This window comes from Macrobrachium rosenbergii, chromosome 3, assembly GCF_040412425.1.
Source record: "Macrobrachium rosenbergii isolate ZJJX-2024 chromosome 3, ASM4041242v1, whole genome shotgun sequence".
In the NCBI taxonomy this organism is placed as follows: Eukaryota; Metazoa; Arthropoda; class Malacostraca; order Decapoda; family Palaemonidae; genus Macrobrachium; species Macrobrachium rosenbergii.
The window spans coordinates 71,518,865-71,542,068 of NC_089743.1; the positions used below are offsets into that span (position 1 = coordinate 71,518,865).

Genomic DNA, 23,204 nt, shown 5'->3' on the forward strand with positions numbered 1-23,204 from the left:
ATAATTAAATCTGGTACATTTGCCATTATAAAATTAGTATTGAAATCTAAATTAAGTAACGGACATAAGATGAAAATAAAAAAAATGTAGTCTCACTATAAAACACTATTAAGACTTATAAATAATGAGTTTTTGATATGTCACAGTCGTTAACTTTATGGCCAATCAATTACTTATGATATCACTTGGCTTTATTCATGGGGTGCATGTCAAACTGTGTCGAGGAAGATGAATGCTAGTGATCTGACTAAATTGCATCATATGAATACGGTCTGGTACTCCTACGGGTGGTTAAGAGAGAGAGAGAGAGAGAGAGAGAGAGAGAGAGAGAGAGAGAGAACTCCAAATGATGGAGACACCTAACAAATTAAGGATATAGTCAGCTGTTCACGTGTCACGTGAGTGATTGGGCGATGACGGTAGGCGTAGCTGACAGTTTTAGTCAGGCCATGAGTGACTGACTATTTGGCATCGATATTTTTGCTTATGATGTAATTTTTTTTGTTTTGTTTTGTTTTGTAAAGACATACGAAAAAACCAGAGAGGTTCAGTAGGAGAATAGGTACCAGCCCTCGGGTCGGGGAGTTAAACAGTGGGCCTAGCGACACACTGGTCACGTGTCATAGGCACTGGGGCCTGGCTGTCGGCCTAAGAAACAGGAGATCAGCACCTGCACTATGAGCCTACAGAGGCCCAGGAGGACTTTATAACATAAAGACATACAATTACTTTTAAGTTCTTACAAATGCTGGATACTATTCCATATTTACAACTGACGAGATTTAAAATTATTGGGACTTTGATGGATGTTATGATGTTAACCGTTGACATGGCACTGACTGCAAGTAAGAAATTAACGCAAATTGATTCTCGTCCTGCACATTCATTTGTAACCGACTGATGCCTATATGAAACACAAAGGCGAACCGCGTGGAAGCTCCTGGTTTATTCTCTGTGAAGGCCGACGAGATAGACGCCTGTGACTGCATCCAAGCTCAACGTGAATGTTACAAGTACCACACCTCAGACTAACGGATACAGGGAGCATGCAGAAACTATATATAAGAGTCTTTGTTACTTAAAGTAAAGTTCCAATAGGATACTGGTAGCCATATAAAATGAAATATTGTAAATAAGATTTAGTCACTGATCACAAAATATACCCGAAGGCCGATACGAAATGTATATGAAGGCCAGGCCACGCGAAGTGTATCCTCTGGGTAGTGATTCCTGCTTAGTTCCTGTAACTTGTCAAAACCTCTGCTTCGCTGAAGTCAGTAATATGAGACGGGTTATTTCCATCACGAAGAAACAGATTTTAAATTTAAGATGAACTTTGTCCTTGGTGTGTAACGTTCAGCGACGTCCATCACTGAATATCGATAAGTTGCTACTTAAGAATCAATTGTAAAGTTTTTCACCCTCTCACAGGGCTGAGGAAAAGCCTGATGATTACACGGGAGGTTGTTTATTGAAGAAACGGGACGACATCTGACAAGACTCTTTGATGAATTTCACAACCAATTCGACCCAAGTCGAAAGTCATTCATCATTTTAAGTTTTTATGTCTTTGATTGATTTATGGTTACTCAAACTGGCGTCGCAACATTTTATTTTCGACTCTCTCTGTGTTCAGTGTAACCATCGCATGCTCCACCACTTGTCCCAGATCCGGAAATAATCTCATGGTTGAGTGTGGAGTTAACGTAAAAACATTATAAATGTATAAAGCATAGCGGTTTGGTGTAGTGGCATCAGTGCACACTTTAGGCATTACTTACGGTTCCTTGCAGCTTCCCTTCGGATCCCAGTTGTAACCCCTTGCATCATTTTCACTATACCCCCATTCATATTCTCTTTCTTCCATCTTAACTTTCCACCCTCTCCTAACAATTGTTTCACAGTGCAACTGCGAGGCCTTTAAAATTTTAACTCACAATTTCCGTTTCAGCGATAACCCTATGGTATAGGTCCCAGCAATTTAAAGTTGTAGTGTAAGAAATACGTCAGTAAAAAACATCACTTCCAGAGGGGTAGTCTCGTAAAATAGCCCTTTCAATAATGCAGCTGAAAAGTAACAAATTCTTATAAGATCTTAGAAGTTGAAGGAATAATGATTTTGTTTCTGATCTGTATGTGTACAAAACTGCGGTAAATTTTTACTTAACGTCGCAGTGCTTGGCCTTTGGACTAAACATTATGATCCATTTGCAGTTCCATAAAGAATCTCAAAAACCGCGAGAGTGAATACACACCTGCGTAGCGAGCTTGGATGAGAGAACAAGTCATAGCTGACTATTGGCAACCCTCTTGAGATGCCTCCATAATTTTGGAAACTGTAAAGCAGTACAATCTGTGAGACATATTTTCGGTTCCACAGAAACTTTAGATTACTTCACAGAAGGTTCACAAATGAAACTTTCACAACTCAAATATTTATTAGGAGGTAATTAACATTTACCAACTTCATTAATCACACTATTATTATTATTATTATTATTATTATTATTATTATTATTATTATTATTATTATTATTGTTGTTGTTTTAAAATTTAGATTTTTTATACAAATATATATAATAAATTTAGTGTCATAAACAAGTCTCTCTCATGAGAGAAATGTGGATTACATTAAATTTGTTTTTAATACTGAATAATAAATAAGTGATCATTTTATGGAAATTACTGTTGCATATTTGCAGATATATCCATGATCACATGCGACACAATATGCTTACTCTTTGCTTGTTAATTTAAAGAAAGTTTTTTCAATACAAATGAAATATATAAAAAAACAACAAAATTATACAACTTCTTGCCGCAAATGGAGCTGCATTTAACAATAAAATTAAGTAAGAAACCATAGCGAGGAACTGTTTGCTCTCTCTCTCTCTCTCTCTCTCTCTCTCTCTCTCTCTCTCTCTCTCTCTCTCTCTCTCTCTCGTTAAAAATTCATAACAAGGACGAGAATGCTAGGTTGACCCCAACGACTTTAGTGCTGCACAAATTTACTAAAATTAGGTAATCGACATGCATACTTTAAAAAAATATCAGAATAAGGATTTTTGTTTTCTGAGCAATGTTTACTCAGCTTTAGAGTCAATGATCCAGACTCCGGATGATCCAGTGTAAGTGAAGAGTGACCAAGAAAATTCGTCAGTGTTACGTTTACTGTACCTTACATCGGTTATAAAGTTAACCTACAATTCTTGGCTGAAATATAAGAAAAATAACGGAAAATAATGTCTAGATCTAACTGCAATGTAACAGAGATATCGGCGTCTGATTATACATTTCTGATTAGCAGTTCTGATATATAACTGACGAGAGGTCTTACATAACGAGCATGGTCTTTTTCAGACTTAGGCCTGCGAAGATCTGGTGCTCGCAAGCAAGATTTCAACCACTGATAGAGACCACAGTCAAAACTATAGGGAGAACACAGCGGTGCATGTGAACAAAAGGATGGGAATTACTGACCTAATAGGCAAGCAAAACAAAAAAATGGACTTGATAAGTGGTGGGTATGAGTGAAATATGAATGAAATTCATTGGCTGTAATGAAGTTTTAGACCAATGTAAACAGGAAAATTCGAATTTCTTATGATGAATCATATTTACATATTTTAGATTAAGGGGGTTTTATGCTAGCATATGGTGTTGCTCATAGAGAAGCCGGTAAGACTTTATTCTCAGAGACTGACCTGTTTTGACCGAGCATGCGGGCAGAAAACGAGTGACAGGCCAATCTGGTGGCAGGTAAACGCATGACCACGAGGTAGCTTCGTGACTGGCTGTTGAAGCTGGCAGCTAAACCAGATTTCGGCAGCGAAGCTTGCGAATTTTTACTGGTTTCTTATCTGGTCCTGCTCCTCCGAAAGCGCACCGTGGGCCGGCCCTGCGCATTATTTCGTCGTATGCGCTCGCATTCAGGGACATTTGAAGAATCGTAAGATTCTTTATGTTGACTGTCAAATCCACACTTTCATAACACTCGTTAAAGAGCCATTTTTTCAGTCTTCTAACATCAAATGGAAGGTTACTGAACAATTAGAGAATTGCATGTTTGAAAGCTTTTAAACCAACAACGAGAGTGCGTCTAGATAGTGTTATGCTAACACCATTCGTTGGCAGTAATGCTTTGACCATCTAGTCTTGGTAGCTTGATCAGTAACGTATTTGGTACTTTATTAAGATTAGAGAGCCAGTGCAACTCCAAAACTACAAGATTAATCATATCCCGAGGTGCAAAACCATTAATCTCTACAGAGATATATATATATATATATATATATATATATATATATATATATATATATATATATATATATATATATATATATATATATATATATATATATATATATATATATATATATACATATATGTTATATGTGTGTGTGTGTAGTATACAGTATTTTGCAGCTTCCTGAGTTCTTTCTCTCTCTCCCTCTATCTCTCTCTCTCTCTCTGACAGTGCGTGCAGTTGTGGTATGTATCATAGTCATACAACTAATACACTTTCCATCTCATTGATCTGAAAGCACCAAAATCTGATAGCGTGAATTCGTTGATATAATTAAGCGAATTCTGGGAGACATGCAGTTGAGAATTCGTTGTACTTATCTCACACCCTCCATCCTCCCAGGCCCCCGTGTGAAGGATTTCAGAAGAAGGTATGTTGAGGTAGGTCCTTTGTTGGCAAACCCTCGCCCCCTCACCCTCAACCACAAAAACCCTCCCCTTCCCTGCCTCATGTCACCTATGCTGCGCAGGCATGTGGCTCTCTCTTTCTCTCTCTCTCTCTCTCTCTCTCTCTCTCTCTCTATCTCTATCTCTCTCTCTTCTCGTACCACAGTTCCACTCCTGTCTGTTTCATCGACCGCTTTGCATTCTGGTGAGCTAAACTCAGTGTAGGTTCTTTCGTATTGGTCCTTGTATTTAAACTTGCATAATGCACAGTATATATATATATATATATATATATATATATATATATATATATATATATATATATATATATATATATATATATATATATATATATATTTTCTATTCCACGCTCACACACACATATATAATATATATATGTTGTGCTTGTGTGTGCACTATAAACAAAGCATATATATATATATAATATATATATATATATATATATATATATATATATATATATATATATAATATATATATGTATAAATATATATATATATATATATATATATATATATATATATATCATTTATATTAATTACTTCATTTAGTTTTAACCAGTAACTCTCTCTCTCTCTCTCTCTCTCTGTGTGTGTGTGGGTGTGTGTGTGTCATAAAATCATGTTCCAAAGCACGGTGCCTCAACGTGTTGCAAAACCTCCATCCAGGCTCTGTCCTTATATGTCATCCTTAGATTGCATACAAACACAATTAAATATTCTGTTTTAGATAAATACCTAATTGGAAGTCATGCGACTGTAATAATAAACAGAAGTATGCTTGAGATCAGCTATTAATATTCAGTCCCAAAAAGTTACCACTTGTGCGTGTCAGAGCAAAAGCGGCTCAAGACTGCCTGATTGAAATTTTAAACTGGAGGCCTGAAAATTGCCCCAAGGAAAGAAGGAACTCTACCTGCATGATAAAGATCGCCGAAAAGTTCAACAAAAACTTCGTTAATCCCGTAGAATAAGTTTTGGCATTTCTGTATAAAAGTTATCCGAGATTGCTTCAATTTATAATGCGTATGCTTTCTTTTATGAAAAATCAAAGTTAGTACTAGGAAAACCAGCCTATTATTATAACAAGAAGTAGGCGGACGCTTTTCAGTTTCCAGTTTAGATTCGCAGAATTCATCGATCTCCTGCAACATTCCACAGAAATATGCTTCAAAATTTTCTCTCTCGTAAAATACTTACAGAAGCCCGTATTTGAATCTAAAAGAATAAGTTGTTTTCGTATTTTTGGGAACTTTTCCATTTGATAAACGAGACCCATTTGGAGTAGAGCCAATGGCCTCGACTACTGTAAAATTACTCAAGTTCCCGGAACCTCTGAGCCTCTAATGAAGGTTGAAGTCTTCCAAGGAGCTGCAGATTCTTTCATACTGATTTATCGTGGATTAGTATCCAGAAATATGATTCCAATGTCTTTCATGTAGCATATTGTGAAAGTAAATCAGTTGCAAGATCTAACAAAACGCGGGCCAGTTCGGGAGACCTTATGATTCCTGCCAGGCCGGGAAGCAGCCCCAGAGGAAGGCCTCACCTCGGGGATGGGGACCATGTCTTCCTAGGAAAGGCATTCCTTAAGAAGGTTCTCCGATCCCTGTTCTTCTCCCAGAAAAAGCCAGGGTGTCCCTGCCCGAGGCCCTCTTTTGGGACTGACTTTCTTGTAGGTAGGGAGAACTGTTGCCAGGCTGGGGAGCAGTCCAAATGAAGGGCTTGACTACTGGCATGGGGGGCCAAGGCTTCCTAGGAAAGACATCCCTTGACTGGTCTCCAGCGCCACCCCATGGATACTTTCCTAGAAGGAATTAGGGCACCCCAGCCACGAAGGTCTTTCTCCAGGCTGTTTTGATAGGATGAAGGAGGATTCCTTCCAGGCTGGGAAGTATCCCTGTAGGGAGGCCTCATCACAGGGCTTGGGGGCCAATTGTTCCTAGGGAGAGGATTCCTTGAGGAGGGTATCCAGCCCCTTCTTCAAAGATGCTTTCCCAGTGAGAGCACTCGAACCACAAAGGTCCTCCTCTAGGGGTGCCTTCTCAGGAGGAAGGCAGGGTTTTTGCCAGGCTGGGAAGCATCTAAATAGAGGGCCACAGCCAAGAAGGAACAGGGTTCTGTTAACACCATATGTACTCAGCCCTTCCTTCGAGGCAACCTTCCCAGGAAGGAGGCAGGTCACCTACCAGGCCAGGAGCATCCCCATAGGAGTGTCTCAATATAGAGGTAAAGGCCAAGATTTCTTAGGGAAGGCATCTCTTGATAATGGGCTCTAGGTCTTCCCTCAGGGTGCCTTCTCATAGAAAGCTAGGGCACCCCAGCACAGAGGCCCTTCTAGTGGGGCTGCCTTCCCAGGAAGGATTCGCTGTGGGGAGGGTGTCAAGTCTTCCTAGGGAAGGAATCCCTTAAGGAGGATTTCCAGCCCTCTCCCGGGGATACCTTTCCAGAGGAAACCAAGGCATCCCCTGCAAGGAGGCTATCCTTTGGGATTGCCTTCCCAGGAGGAAGACAGAGCTCCTGCCAGGCTGGTAAGCATTCCTTTGGGAGGGGTTCACTGTAGGGCTGAAGGAAAAAGATTCTTAGGGAAGGCATCCCCCACCCCAGGGATGCCTTCCTAGAGACAGCCAGGATGCTCCAGCCATGAAGGTCATCCTCAGGGACTGTCTTCCCATGGGGGAGGCACAATTCCTGCCTGGCTGGAAAGCATCCCCATAGGAGGGCCTCACTATAATGGTGGGGCCACAGGCTTGCTAGGAAGAGGATCCCTTGAGAGGGGTCTCCAGCTTATGGGCCTGCTATCCTAGGATGGAGGCCAGAATGGAGACAGGGCTCCTGCCAGGCTGGGAAGCATCCCCAGCAATGGGCCTCACCACAAGAGTAGGGGCCAAGATTCCCTGGGAAAAGCATTCCTTGATGAGGGTCATGAACAACCCGACTTGATGGCGGTCTCAAGCATTGACAAATAGGCACATCAAAAACAGTGATCCAATTAGGGATTAAGTTGTGAGAGTAGAAGAGGAAGAGGAGGAGTCGGGAAGGGCATCCATCCATAAAACATCTGCCAAAACTGATTATGAAATAAGCTACTCAAGGTGGAAACAACTGGAGGAGATTCATTTGTAACAGCAACCCAAACTAGGGATTAAGCTAAGAAGAAAATGAGGGTCTCCAGCCACTCACCCGAGACCCCTTCTCAGAGGGAGTAGGGGTAGCCCTGCCAGGGAAGCCCTCCTCTTGGTTGGCTTTCCAGGAGGGGGGCAGGGCAAAGGCTTTCTAGGGAGGTCATCCCCTTAAATGGATCTTCAGTCTTTGCATGTACTGCATGTACCCAAGGGGTTCCCGGGTAAAGGCAGTCATAAAGAAATCCTTCCATCTGGGTGATGGGTACCCCTAGGCTTCCCTTGAAGGACAGCCATGGAGATGGTGCCCTCTAAGTGCCGTATCCAGGCTCTCCTTGGAAAGGCAGACCCGAAGGAAGGCCAACTGGGCAGACAGGGGCATTGGGATTTTGGGAATGGCAACTACAAAGGAAGGACTGCAGAGTTCCCTGGGCTCTCTAGGGAAAGGTAGGCCTGGACGAATGGCTCCTAGCTGGGCGGGAGCCTCCGGTCTCGCACAGGAAAAGCTGCCCAGAGAAGTGCTTTATTTTTTTTTTTTGGTGTCAGACTGAAGCATTTTTCAGAGGCTGCATGGTGTGTCACTGCTGGCCAGTCTGCTTGCTAATTGGAATTCTAATAATAATCATAATGCATTTTTAGTATTATTGTTATCATGCGTTGTTACTAGAAGGTTTGATCAATATGCTTGCAAACAACATAATATAGAATGGTCTCTGATTTTTCTTTGCTTCTGAGTGCTTTCAGAAGAACATTCCTATAATTAACAGACAACATCATATGCACTAGATATAATAATACAATAATGTTTAATGAGTTATTTCTGCTTTTTTGTGAATTGTTATTTTTTCACGTATGCCTGCTTGTCAACTTAAAGGAAATGTCCTTAAATCATAGTTTTTCTGGAATTCAAATTCCTTACGGGCGATACATGAAACCACAGGGACTATTAGTAACATGAATGGAAATTTATTACCTCTTATTCGTTTCAAGGACGATGAATTAACGCATGACGATTAATTAAACGTGCGAATAAACACTGTGCTAATTAAAGAACATTTATGTAATTTTTAACACATTTCCATGTGTGCACGAAGGATGTGCGTAGTATTTGGAACACTGATGCTACTTGTCACGATCTATAGATCCTAGGCATTTTCTATGGGTTTTGAGGGTGTTTCCAAGAAGTATTTCGGTTGGATATCCGAATGAAACAACTTGTGTAAATATTCACTTACTCTGAACGTAACATAGACAGATGAAGAAACAAAATTCTTTGATGTAACGTTATCGTTATTGGAAATTTGATCTAATAAAGTGTACGAATGCATGTACTTGGGAGGATGTGCTCTAGTCCTGATAACTGCTAGGACTAGAGCACATCTTCCCAAGAGGATGAAAATAATCAAATCAATATGTTTGTGATAGAATTCATTAAAAGATTTTCCTGAAAATTTGTATCTGTGTGTTTGTTGGTGTGTGCGTGTGTTTTTTTCAGCTAACAAAGGGGAGGTCGAAAGATTCGGGGCTATCTGACCTCACGTACGTTTCTCTGTATGCAAATAAACAGATGATTGCGAGCCAAAAGAGACATAAAGCAGGAAACATTGTACATATCAGCTGATGATAATGAGATTGCCGTAATATACTCGTACAATTCCAAACTAGCAAATTATTTATTTCCTGCTAGCCATACTACTTTATATCTGAATCTGTTTCAACTTACAGTAATTGCTCGTACGAGTAATTCCCAATAAAGCCGTCTTCAGGGCACACAGGAATTATTAATTATTCTACGCGCTAGAAATGAACCTCAAATTCAATAAGGGCAAATTCTCTCAAAGCGAGAATCAGATGCTTTTAAATATGCCTTGCCCCTGACGCTCTTCACACAGAATTAACTAATTTCTTTTAATTCCATGAAAAAATAAGACTTTTATTGTCAGTGTGGGGATAGAGGGAGGAAATGGCCTCAATGGCCCATACCTGGCACGTCCATCTCACCAACAACCGGTCTCGGATTCGATTCCCGAACGACCCGGAAATCTTTAACTAGGGGTCTGTTAAATACCACTGAGGATCTGTTGACCCAAGCAATCAGTAATGTACCTGGTATTTAGCCGACTGTAGTATGTTGGAGAACGTCATCAAGCTCGAGAGACTTCTCGGAAGCTCGAGGCTTTGCCTTCCTGGGATCAACCTTTTCCAGAATAAAAGGCATATGTGTGTTTGTGTGTGTGTGTGTGTGTGCGCGCGCGTGCTTTTATGTACTGTGAACGTACATAATATTTCACTGCAATTTCCGTGGGGCTTGAATTGTATTGAATCCGATGCTCTGCGTTTGTCTACGGTGCTTAGTACTCTATGGGAAGATATTTTTCACAATTTGCTAAACTTCTTGGACTTGAAATTTGAGTTTTTATTTCACTTGTGTTTAATGAACGATACCTTAACCAAAGCGTCACCTCCGCTATTCCATCTTTACCATCGATCATTCTAGTCTTCGATGCCTGTCGTTGAAGTGGGAGCGTCTTGCCAAGCAACCCGTGATTTCTCATGTGATCAGGTAGCCTTTTCTTGCGTGTTTCCTTCTCGGGCATGAGCAGAACCTTTGCTTTCCCTCGTGTCTACACAACTAAGCTTGCACGATGAACGTATATTCCCTCGTGAAGGCTCGCATTAGAAGCGAAGAGTGTAATTAGAAAACGAATATCCTATACTGTACTTCCAACGCAAGGTCTACCTTGTTCCAAAGTAATTCTGCTGGCGGATTAAGCTTCTGTGAAAGTTTGCACCAAATAATAAAAGATTGTTTGCCATATCTCTTCTTATTTTGTAAAATACTGTCCATTTTTTTTTACCTACCCATGATTGGAGGAAATGCAATGCAAACGTAATATTGCGGTAATCCTTATTGTTTGAGGCAGATTATGCAGGAAGTCAAGACTGTTATGCAGATGGAGTAAAAAGATTAAGATAGCTTTGTAATCCTGAGTATATCTTCGAAGAAAACTGTTTTATATACTATAATTAACAGCTACTCGGACAGATGTTATTTATCCATTGACGGAATATAAACGATGTATGTAAGGAAATTTATTGTGAAGTATAATTACGTATGGGATTATTCGGATGGAAAACATAAGTCTGAAAATAGAAATCAACAAGAAGCTAATATGAGCGCAGGCGCATACACAAACCCGCGCGCAACCGTTGGCGTTATGTAACGGGAACCCCACGTGTAGACTACATCCTTACGTAACACCGGGAGAAAAGCCACGCCAGTTCCTAGGATGTTCCTCAACCAGCCACCTCCTGATAAAAGAGACTCCGAACTTTCCCCCTCGATCGAGAATTTAATACCTTTATTTCCTACCTACACCTGCCGCCCCTCATACCTCGTTCTATTTCTACTCTACTAAGTTCGAAGTTCACTGACGAGAATATTTCTATTATAGGGTCGACTAAATGAGAAACACTAAATTGCTCGTTGTGTTACTGAATTGACAATAAAATTGCTAAAAACATATATTCTTTTGAGTATCAGAGTTTATCCCCGTCTATCTATCTGTCTATTTCGTGCTTACGTATGATGTAATTATCATAATGGTCATTTACTTTGTGAATTCACTTGTATGCCCACTTGCATGCTTATAACTCTGTGAATACACATTGCGAAGCCACATGACTGAAGAACGACGTGTCTGTGTCTACCACTGGATAGCAGAGATGAATATCAACTTGCCACATCGCTTCCTCAGCCAATATAGATGTAGGAATGACTGATAATTTTTTTTCAGAATCATTGCAGTATATCAGAGGCTAAAAAGAATAAAATGACATGCAACACATTGAAGCTGAAGTTTTCCTTTCAGTTTAATAATAGCAACCAGGAATAGTCTTAAAATTGACTGTTTCGCTGCTGCTCGCCGGCAAAAACCCTCCTTGCATGCCTGATGGGATGCTCGGTGGTTTTAAGCACCCTCGCATGAAATGCTTTTAGGAGGCCAGACAACTCACAATTAATCAATCAATCACCTTTAGATAAAAATCGAACACCAACAGTCATTTTCAAGTTATTTTGAACTTCTTTTCGTAAATGTAAAATTTGCTCGAGATACCTTTGTTTGCTTCAGCATGAAGGAGGTACTTCCATTTTATGAGGTCGTTTCATTTAAAGTACCTTACATAAGATGCCAACACACCTCTTAAAAAAAACCGCTCGTGGATAGAGTAGGCGATGGTTTAGTGCTATATTTATTCTCTGTTGATGAAACAGCCTTGCAACAGTTTCGTACACACTCAGAATTTTAATTAATAGTCTTTAGACCCCCTTACATGGGCTGTGTTGCGCCGTTCACTTTAACCTTTAGTGTTTTTGTTCTACCACCTCTGAATTTATGAGCTCACTACTGACGATTTTCCTTCTCTCTACTTTCACGCTAGTTTCACCAACCTCTTGTTTTCTGTTCACGCTACAAGATTAACGAGTCACTAAATGAAAACCCATCCTTTCACCTATGCTAAGCTTAAGCTTTTTACCAGTCTTCATCATATTCAACATCTCTCATCATAAAAATTAGTTTACCACCATGCACAAATATGATAAAAGTGAGGAGTGTCTGTTTATCGTAGAGCGTTCTTATATTCTAGTCAGGAATTGTTCATTTAGTAAAGAAAAGGTATTAAAAATTTAACCATTATGCCAGAATGGTCACCTATACATTAATAGCATGGAATTAATCATGCATCGAAAACGAAGAAATAATAGCAAATTTTAGTGCGGGAAAAGTTAGGCTGTAAAGTGCAGAGGAAGTTTCATTGAGCTCCGACAGAAACTCGGGCCTTTGTTCATTTATAAGGAACTGATCTCCACACCTACGGATTTTTATAAAAGTCAAGTAACGTAATTCTTCCGATCAAATAGAAGTTGAGCTGCTATACTCGTTTCTGGCTAAGACTCATTTTTCCTTCCTATCCTCCACTGTAGGTTCTCTTTCCACTCACTCATTCCTTTTTCACCTCCTCCGGTGCTTCTACAGGCTTAGCCAGGTGACTCATCATATTTTCTGTTATTGTTCGATACTTACCATGTACTATCTATATCATTGCACAATGCTATAAAGTTTAGACATGCAAATATTATTTCCTTCCCGACCTTAGATATAGTTATTTTAGGGAAGTGGATTGACATTAGAGAAAAGCTGTCTTTGGGTAGCCCAGTCCCCAATCGCCTAGATTAAGTCAGAAAACTCAAACTGCAAAGTGCGGTATCCGAAATGTGTGATACTGCTACATTACAATTCCCAATAACTGCCTGTCTAGCTGGTCTTGCAAAATGGTACGTCGATCACCGAGTTTTAACTGAGGGAGGCGGTTGATCACGTGATGATTAAGTATCTGAGTGCCATGGTTTGTGTTAGTGGTCGAGTTATATTTGGAATATTTCTAATGCATCCAGGAAGGACATGAGTCCAGACTTTCTCAAACTGATTTTGATGATGTATTTAATAAGATAAGCTGAGTTTTGGTGACATTATCCCACACAGTTTTTATTTTTAAAGTAAATTATAGGAAACCCCTTGTTGATGTTTTCTATCTCAGCCATTTGGATTATCTGTGATCTTTTCAACGTCTTTGGAGAAACTGCACATTTGGTGACATTTTACTGAGAATGACAGGTATCATTCTTTGAAGCAGCACTGTTGGGCTTTGTTAAAAGTTCCCATCATTTGCTTGATCCACAGATGGTGAATTTTAACCTGGTTTTTCAAAGATGAAGCTCAGTTATGGGTTCCAAGTGACTGTAATTTCCCTCAGAAAATCTATAACCTATCTTTGATCCATAGGGGCTTTTATCAAAATGATAGCTGTTCAACTTGGATTCATTATAAAATGTTGTCCTTTAGTGCCAAACTTTTGCGTCCCACATGGCCGTAACTGGATTTCGTTCCAAATCTTCCAGTCATGGAAATTGTGCGCTTTGAATTCTGAGTTATCAGTACGCTTTTTATAGATGAAAGCCTTTTTGGCAAATTCATTATTAAAAACTGTTGAAGTAAGGAACTGCGTAGTAGTAATGATTCGAGCCAGTATTTCCCCTTGGCAACATAATTATCATTGGAGCTCCCACGTGATTCGGTTGTGGTCGAGGATGGTGGATTCCATTTTTTTTATATTGCATGAAAGATGCTTAGCAATATTGCGAGTTGATGCTCAGCTTATACAGATATTTTGAATTTATTACAAATAAAGATATTCCTCTAACCACAGCGATATTATTGTCAATATTATCTTGATTACTGTCGTATATTCTTAATCTGATTGATAGACAAGCGGATTTCTACATTTTTATTCTTCAGCTTGCTACTTATGTTATAATTAACATAACACTATTGTCTTTTCAGCATCTGTTTCCTTACTCTTATTTTTCTTCTCAAATTTAGAGGTAAAAGAATGTAGCGGGATAACGGTAGCCGACAAGAGACAAATTACCTGTCATATTATTTTGGGAGGCAGACGATTAGATAAGGTTCTCTCCCATGACTTCGTCCCCGAGACAGTAACTGGCAACTCGTTCATCTGAAGCAGCGTAGGTTCGTGACGAGGTCACGCCAAGTTTTGTCTCCCACACGTGCTCTCTCAAGAGTCTATACCTTCTCTGGCTAGTTGAGGTCAGACACCTTTTTTACCGGGTGTTCGGTGACGACGCAAGTCGTCATGGATTCAGTTGGTCTATGCAAGGGTCTATGCACAGTCACATGGTGAGTAGTTTTCTTTTATTATTTACAGTTTGCATCTATTTTTTGTTTAACGCTTTTCAAATATTTCCTCTCTGTCAATGCATTTTCAAGGGAGTACTCTCTGTTAAACAAAATCTCTTGACAAATACTTTATAAAGAGTTGGCTAAGCGTTTGTGTTCCTCTTATGTGATCGCTACGCTGGATTTGCAAGTTATAGGCCTAGTAAAGTCTCCATTGATGCAGGCGACAGTAACCGGCGAAAGCTGGAGTTTCTTCAGACCACACGAAAACGTAGTTTCATTTCAGATCAGTTAGCTATCATGACACCATTGATAAGACTTTAGGAGACTTTATGGCTTCCTAAGCACCCTTTGTTGTCGAAGCAGTATTTACTGTCGAAGCAGTATTTACATTCCGCAGAATCCCATTCATGTAAGGTTTCAGATGATCTAATGAAGAGAGAGAGAGAGAATCAATATATTTTGGCCTTAACCGAGACATGAACCTTGGTGTAGATCATCTGCCTCGTATCCAGCATTTCTAGGGCTCTCGCTATTTTTGGTGCCTAGATCTTGTTTCTTTGATTTTACCTGGTATTCTTGACACTCAGTCGTTTTATTCATTTACTCAGCTCTGACTTTTTATTATGTTAACTCTTCACGAGTTTACGATAATTTCTTTTTCATTGCTTTATACTGACGAAGCAAAAGTTTCTTTTCGGAAGAAATTGTTTTGGTGAAGGATGTTTTGCCAGGAAAGTGTTAGCTTTATTGTATATCTATGCGTATACAATTCATATGTGTTGTAACTGGTAATAAATAACATATAACTTATATAAGATGTAATAGATAAAAAATAACTCGACTTGAACTCAGTTAATATCCGTCGAAATGTTGGAGCTCCCCCATGCTATCCACTTCTGTCTATTCCGAATCGCTTAAACCTTCTTCTGAAATCAAGGAAGGTATGGCGACACTTTCGACATCGAGCCGCTAACACTGTTAACTGCACTTTGATAAGTCACCGTTATTTTGCTTTTGCCGGACTAGATAATAAAACTGAATGAAACCTAACAATTCCACGGTAAACATTTGTGGACACTGGCAAATCGAGTGTTATTGTTTTGACCTGGGCAGCTTTTCGAGTTATGAAAACCAATTCGATGACAGGTCAACTCCGATTTTTGCTTTTCAACCTCTTCCGTTGTTTTAATATGTCCAGCCAATTTGTGAGTTACGTTTGTGGGCCTCTAAGCTGTTGAACACTTGACATCCCTTTCGACAATTTTGATCGCTTCGGCTTCCTGCATATTAAAAAAAGGAAAGATAAGACACACTCCTATAATGTTCACGTGTGTGTGTGAGCGCGCGTGTGCGTGCGCGGTATTTTGCTAGCTTATGTCTCTGGTGCATTAAAGGAAGAAAGTATTTAGATAACATCTCCCCGTTTTCCTCTGGAGAAGGGAGCGCCTTCCAGAAATAGATATGAAAATCTTGCTCTTGTCCCACGAGACTTAAAACGACGCCAAGTAAAAGACGTGTGAACCAAAGCAGAAACTAATTTTCCGGCGTCTCTCGAGACAGTCGTTTGCTGCTTCGGTTTGCTATCCCGCTGCACCTGTCTTGGATGTGTGTGCGGTTATGGTATTTCTGTTTTTGTGCTGCTTGCACCTGCCCCCTACGTTGACAGAGGGAGATTATGTAATTCCATTAACGAAAAGAATGAGGAAATTTAGTCTAATGACGCCAAAGTTTTCTCAGCGCAATATATATATATATATATATATATATATATATATATATATATATATATATATATATATATATATATATATATATATATATATATATATATATTATATTTATTAGAATTTGATATGTTAGACCTATTATCGTATTTTATCATTTATAAAGTATCAGTAAAATTTTATGCACACGAAAGGTCGGCAATAGATAATGTACTACACTTTTTACCTACTTGTCTTTCCGTTTTACAAGGATTGTCTTTATGGAGAATACTGGCCCGTTAGCCTCATCCCATATCCACATTAATGATTATAATCACGATGATATATGATTTTTAATTGTATGGCATGAGCACTCATTTCTTTAGCGGTCACCCATCCACGCACTGACCAGACCCTGCGTTACAAACTTGGCTTACCGTGAAGACCAGTAATGTAGTTAACGTGTTACTGATAATGTATTGCGTCATGATTTTCAGAAATACTTGTGTACAAAAATTGTCTTCTTTCCGTCGGTGAGAGAGGAAAATGATGTTTTGCGCTTTTGCTCATCTCTGGCTTATATCATGTTTCTGGCGACCGTCGCGGGGAAAACTGACGCCTAGGTCTTATGTAATCTTCATCTCCCTGGTTTATTTTTGCAGGTCCTCCTGTCGGATCTCATCGGGCCCATCGGCTTCATTTATAGGTTTCTCTCATGACGTTTTTCCAAGGCAAAACTTTTGTATACACGCGCCTTCGGGTTTGTTTCGTAGGCTTTCAAGGTTTAACTTTTTTTTTTCTAGCTCGTGAGGCATCTTTCTGAATAGTCTGCGAGCCGTGCATTCGGAGGTTGTTTTGAAGCTATTTTTGCATCTTGATTCTATGAATTTCCACGTTTCTATGTATATTTGTTTTCGTTGGTATGTTTTTGCACTGTCTATTAGATTTTTTGTCAAATGTTCACGGTTCAGTAGTTTTGTTTCTCGCTTAATGAATGTTCAAAAGGTAGTATTATATTTTATAGCTTTCCTTCATGACACGTTATATTTTTATTGTTTTTTTTTTTTACTTCTGTATGTTGTGTGTCCTGTTATTGGGACCTAGGCAAAGTATTCAATCCTTTAACTCATGGTCTTTCCTACACTTTGTGCAGCCAAGTTCGCCTGTCCATGTGTCTTGTCTGGCATTTGAAGTAATGTATTGCTTAGGATTTGTCATTGACATTGCAACGCTAAGTACGTATAGTTAGGCCTATTATTCCTATATTCATTGTCATCTGAGCTGAGCAGTTTATGATGTAATATTTCATCCTTTTGTGCTTACATTTCAGTAAAGCAAACCTTCTGAAATCATTTGCAATTTTCACCAAATCTGCGACCATGGGTTCTTGTCTTTTATATATCCTATGCTTCCATCTTCCTTATCATCTGAGAGAATTGTTGTCATGATCTTCGGAGTTTTTTTCCTTTGGATTGTTTAATTCTTCACTTTTATCCGTGGTCTTATTTATTGCAACCTGACATAACTTCACTTTGTCAGAAAATTCCTTATTAATACGTGGTAAGTGTCCATCTTATGCCTGCCTTTTACATTCTATTGGAATTTCGCGACTCACTGTCATAATGTGTTTTGTCAGTTGCTTTCGCTGTAGGCTACTAGATTTTAAAACTCAAGCATTCCTCAAGTGTTAGTGCGTCTGCATAGTGCGTTCCCTCTAATGCAGAAACTATATTTCTGATTGGTTTACACTTTACTTCTATTTTTTCATTCATCCTGATGAATTATTCAGTGAACTTCTCTATCGCACTGATCTCTCTCTCTCTCTCTCTGAAATGCAATTTTCAGTATATTTTTATTCTTTCCAGTTCCTTATTGATTGTGTATTGATTCAGTTATTTATTTAAGACCTCAAAGTTTCATGGCCATTCTGCTTCGTTGTTTATTTCGTAACGGTTTTCAACTGTTGATTATACGATGTGTAGGAAATAGAAGGTTTCAGTAAATTCTTCCTAACGGGAATCTACAAGTAAATATGGATGCTCATAGGATATAACCTATATATTACTCGTTAAAAAAAAACTTATTTTTCAGAAATTATTGTTTATCAGCAATTTTCACCAAATAGCGTTTTATACTACATTCGGCAAATCACACCATAGTGTTTACACCATATTATTAAGTAAATATAGTGACGTCTCATCTCCACGGTTTATTGACCTCCCTGTTTCTCGAAGACTTTTTAGTTGCAGCTTTTGTTTTCTTTTTTAAATATAATACTTGCCTTCACTTAGGTAATATTGAGGTAGTTTTAAAACTAATTACCTACAATGAACTGAATAGCAGGGTATGTGAAAATACATAAGATTTTATATATATGACTGACACCAATAGCACCAATGGACTTCTGCTCAACACTTGGGTGGGTGAACATCATGTAACGCTATACGACGTTGGCGCTAAAGCTCTCTGTAGCGGCATGGGTGTGGGTCCGACAACCGCATCCCAAAATTCAACGCTCAGGTAGGAAAAAACATTTCCTTGAACCCTTCTCTTATACCAGACACAACGTCAGATGAAAGAGGTGGAATGCGCGTAAGAGGAACTCACCTGTCTTGCAAAAAAAACAAAAAAGCGTTTAGATGTCTGTCGTGAGCGGCGCTGGTCACATTGAAGGCCAAAAGACAAACAGAGAGAGAGAGAGAGAGAGAGAAGAATATTTTGTAGCATCTGTTATCCCAAGGTCCATCTTGCACAGAACTGAAGGCCGGTACAAAATACTTGTTTTAGTTAATTTTAGCCATATCTCTGCATCAGAAGTTGGGTGAGGTGCTCTCTTAGTTCCCTGATTGTAGACCAGGAAAAAAATATCGCCTGTGGCTCTACTGATGCTTACTCATGTATATTTCTCTGAGTTCTTCAGCGTTTTTAGGTCAGAGTTAGTCAGAAGAGCTGTTGCGGGTTTATCTGTGTGCCAAACTTGAATGAAGCATCATTGTTTTACTATACAAAATGAGCATATATTAATATAAAAAAAATAACTTGCTTGGAAACCTTCCAGAGAACACAATATTTATGTGCCAAAAAAAAAAAAATAAATAAGGAAGACAAAACCAAGAGAAGAGACTCAGTAAAATGCAGCTCAAAATATCAAATACATACACAAATAAATAAAGTTGAACAAAGCAACAAATGATTAGATAGTGGAAATAAAAGCCCGGTATCCGATCTGGCTAGGATAACAGCGACCTCATCATCCGGAGAGGAAAGTAGTGTCATATTCTTGAGTCTTGCCGACTCTGTAAGAAGACACTCGCTTCCAACAAAGAGGTTTGTGACAGGTACGTTTGACAATAAGCGTCACGCAGACCCGTCACGTGGGTGTAAGTCCGGGCGGGCGGTGGATAAACGCCAAAATTAGCTTCAGCTAGAATTAAATTCTACGAGAACTCGGTCTTTGTTTTGTAAGAAGCTGGTACTGGGTTAGCACGTTTCGCTTATGATCACTGATAGTAATAGCTCGTTTTTCATTTTGTCATTTAGGTACTGATCACATCAGGAGCGTTGAGTTATCATCCATGGAGATTGCGAAGTGAAGATATTACACTTTAGACCTTGGATTACAGTTTTGGACATTCAAGGGAAGAAACTGTGTGAGGAGTTGTAGAACGATGCTAGGGCATTAAAACCTTTCCCAATCGCTCAGTCTACAAAATTTGTAAAAGCATCTTTTATTTTTTTTTTTGGGTGGGACCAAGGGACGGGTATTCCTGTACGTGTTTAGTCATTCACCTAGTGAAGCACATGTTGCCGCCTACCTTGTTTATACGCACATAAAGAGTCGTAATTCAAGTGAAGCCGGCATAAAGTAAATCAGGAAATAAAACGCTCAGAGAGTCAAGTCTGTAAGTTGTAAGGAAATAGACACAAACAGCAATAAATAGCATGAAGATTAAGCCAACTTGGAAGTCTAAAAGTGATAATACAAAGGTTCAAGGTCTATCTTTCTCGCAAAGGTAGTTCAGATACGCAAGTTTAGGCCATACCTTTTGCGAAAAAAAAGAGCAAGACTGAATAATGAAAAGGAAACAGGAAATGTTGAGGGTCGAATTATAAAAGGAAGGTTTATATCTCATGAGTGACGGCTCCATCTTGAACAGAATAAAGACAATTTTGATGATCAAGTGGAGAATAAAGGGGGTAGGTTCGTTGTCACATCATTGCTACCAAAAGGGGGCGAATACTGATAACATTCCTGGTTTGGCACACACACACACACACACAAAACAGTGCGGATTTAAAGAGTGAAAAATTAAATGAGATAATGGAAAATCTTCTGTTTCCTAGTGACAACGGCATTCCTATTCTTTTCTTAAGATATTACAGGATTCTGGAAAACGCTTCATTTTGCACTAAAAATGCGTAAACCTTTTTACAAGGGCTCAGTCATCTAATGAATCCGGCTTACTGGAAACATGAGAATGATATGAAAGACATGTCCAGTTGAAATTAGACTATATCGAGAGGAAGAGAGAGGCGAGAGACAAAGGTTGCTGAAGTAACAAATTAAAATGTGGATGTGCGTAGAATATACACTCCGCAAAACTCAATAAGACCCCCAGAGCAACGCTACCACTTTAACAGTTTAAATATCCTGCCGTAATACACTAACGGATCCAGAAAAATTTCATGGGGACCACCAGTTTTCATATTATATATACAGAGTAGGTATATATATATATATATATATATATTATATATATATATATATATATATATATATATACATTTGTCCTCAGACGATGCGATAATAAACGTGAAAGTCGCTTGGTGCTGAACTTCTGCCTGTCATTTTCCTTTTCGTTTGGGATTTGTTTATATATATATATATATATATATATATAGATATATATATATATATATATATATATATATATATATATATATATAATATGTGTATTGTATATATACACATACAGTATATATGTATGTGTATATATCTGTATATATGTATGTATATATATGTACTATACCAATATATAAAGAGGGAGAAAGAGAGAGAGAGAGAGAGAGAGAGAGAGAGAGAGAGAGAGAGAGAGAGAGAGGGATAATGCATGCATTTTATTTAGAATTCAGTAGTTGATATCTGAAGTATTTACTCACCTTTAGAATATTAGATGCGATGATTGATAACCTATAAACATTTTGGGATGCAGATTACCATAATGTTAAGTGCTTGAAACATTATATTCGAATGGAAGAATTGCGATGACAACATTATCAATGGGACAAACACAATAGTTGTACGTTACTTAAAAATTTTTTGTACAAAGAAAAACTAAATATTCGCTAGCTTCTGTCAATCAAATTATCAATTCAAACTACCAGCACATACATACTATATGGAAATGCTGCCATATTCCTTCTTGCTGGCTAGTTTTCTGTTGCTGATATAATATTTTCAACGATCTGTTTTTATACATCATCAATGATGAAACAGATTTTTAAAAATAGGCTCAAATTTAAAATTTTGGGCTCCTTGTTTGTTAAAGGGTAAAATTTTGGAATTTCCGTGCATCATCAATAATGTTACAAAAGAAATCGGACATAATCTTCGAAAATAAATCAGCGAAATAACCAGTTATCAAATCATTTCACACACGAGACATTCATCTCTCTGTATCCTGTGGCTCCTCGCCTGTATGTTTTATTAGTGGGACGAAAAATCTTCGGCGTGCAATTTGAACCCACTGTAAGAAGTAATTTCGTTCAGTGAAACACCAGGCAAGCACATATATTTATCAAAATGAACTCTTTTACATGGTTTAAATATATTCAGGTGCATAATCATCCTTGTGATCTGTGGCCCCTGGATATTATACCACTCTTTACACCTCACGGTTTAAAATTGATAGGGACATCCATGATGCCCAAAGGAAATGGTCCCCCAACTGATTAAATTACAAAAAATCAAAAATAATGCCTAATAATCCTGTTACCAGTGAACTTTTGGAAAGATTTTGTTATTATGCGACTATAATGTTTATTTTCCATTTTCATATTTCTCATTTATGTTATTATTATCTAAAACTTCAGTATTTATTTGGTCATTGTTTTCATGTGCGGATCATACGATCCGCTGGTAAGTTGTCTTCTTCATTCGAACCCCCTACTCCCCACAAAGAAAAAAAAAAGCATATGTATGTGTATATATATATATATGTTATGAGAATGGAATCTGAACCACTATGATATAGCTATATATGAACCTTGGTTTTGGAATTATAGTGGGTGCGCATTCACCACCCACACCTGTTTTCATATATATAGCCTCCTGTTGCCATATATTTGCTTGATATATATATATAACTACTGAAAGCGTTATATATATATATATATATATATATATATATATATATATATATATTATATATATATATATATATATTTCCATATTAATTCCTGTAAAAATATTGCTCTCATTTTAGAGGTATGCCTATGATTGCTTCCCTTCTCTGGGCGTTTTATTTCCCGATTAGTTTTATGCCAGCCTTCGCTTCGATTACGACTCTATGTATACGAGTAAATACCTCTAATCCAGATCCGGACCTCTACTGTATTCTCTACACCTTGTTTCTCCCGGTAACTAGGTGCATTCTCAGCGTCTGATCTGTGGATACTATTTCGGCCACTGGTTCTGGGATCTAATAGTTTATTATCTTCTTTTTTTTTTTTTAAAGGCCAGTTAAAGAAACAAAGTAAATAGAATAAGCCCTATGTGTCGACCAATAAACACCGGCCCTCGTCTCGATGGAATATGAAGTGTGAGAGAGGCAATACTTGTGCGGGGTAAAAATAGATTTTACTTTGAACTGGTTTGTTTTATAAGGGCATTCCAGCTACATA

The 23,204-nt window shown here is 38.5% G+C and overlaps 1 protein-coding gene across 1 annotated transcript in view; it reads left to right on the forward strand.

The window, feature by feature from the left end:
• Window positions 1-14,277: 14,277 nt before the first annotated feature.
• The window catches only part of SREBP (Sterol regulatory element binding protein), a 37,900-nt gene continuing 28,973 nt past the window's right edge, over window positions 14,278-23,204 (forward strand). The window contains exon 1 of the mRNA XM_067082535.1: window positions 14,278-14,595. The gene's annotated coding sequence lies outside the window, so the exon portion shown is untranslated. The remainder of the gene's footprint in view (window positions 14,596-23,204) is intronic.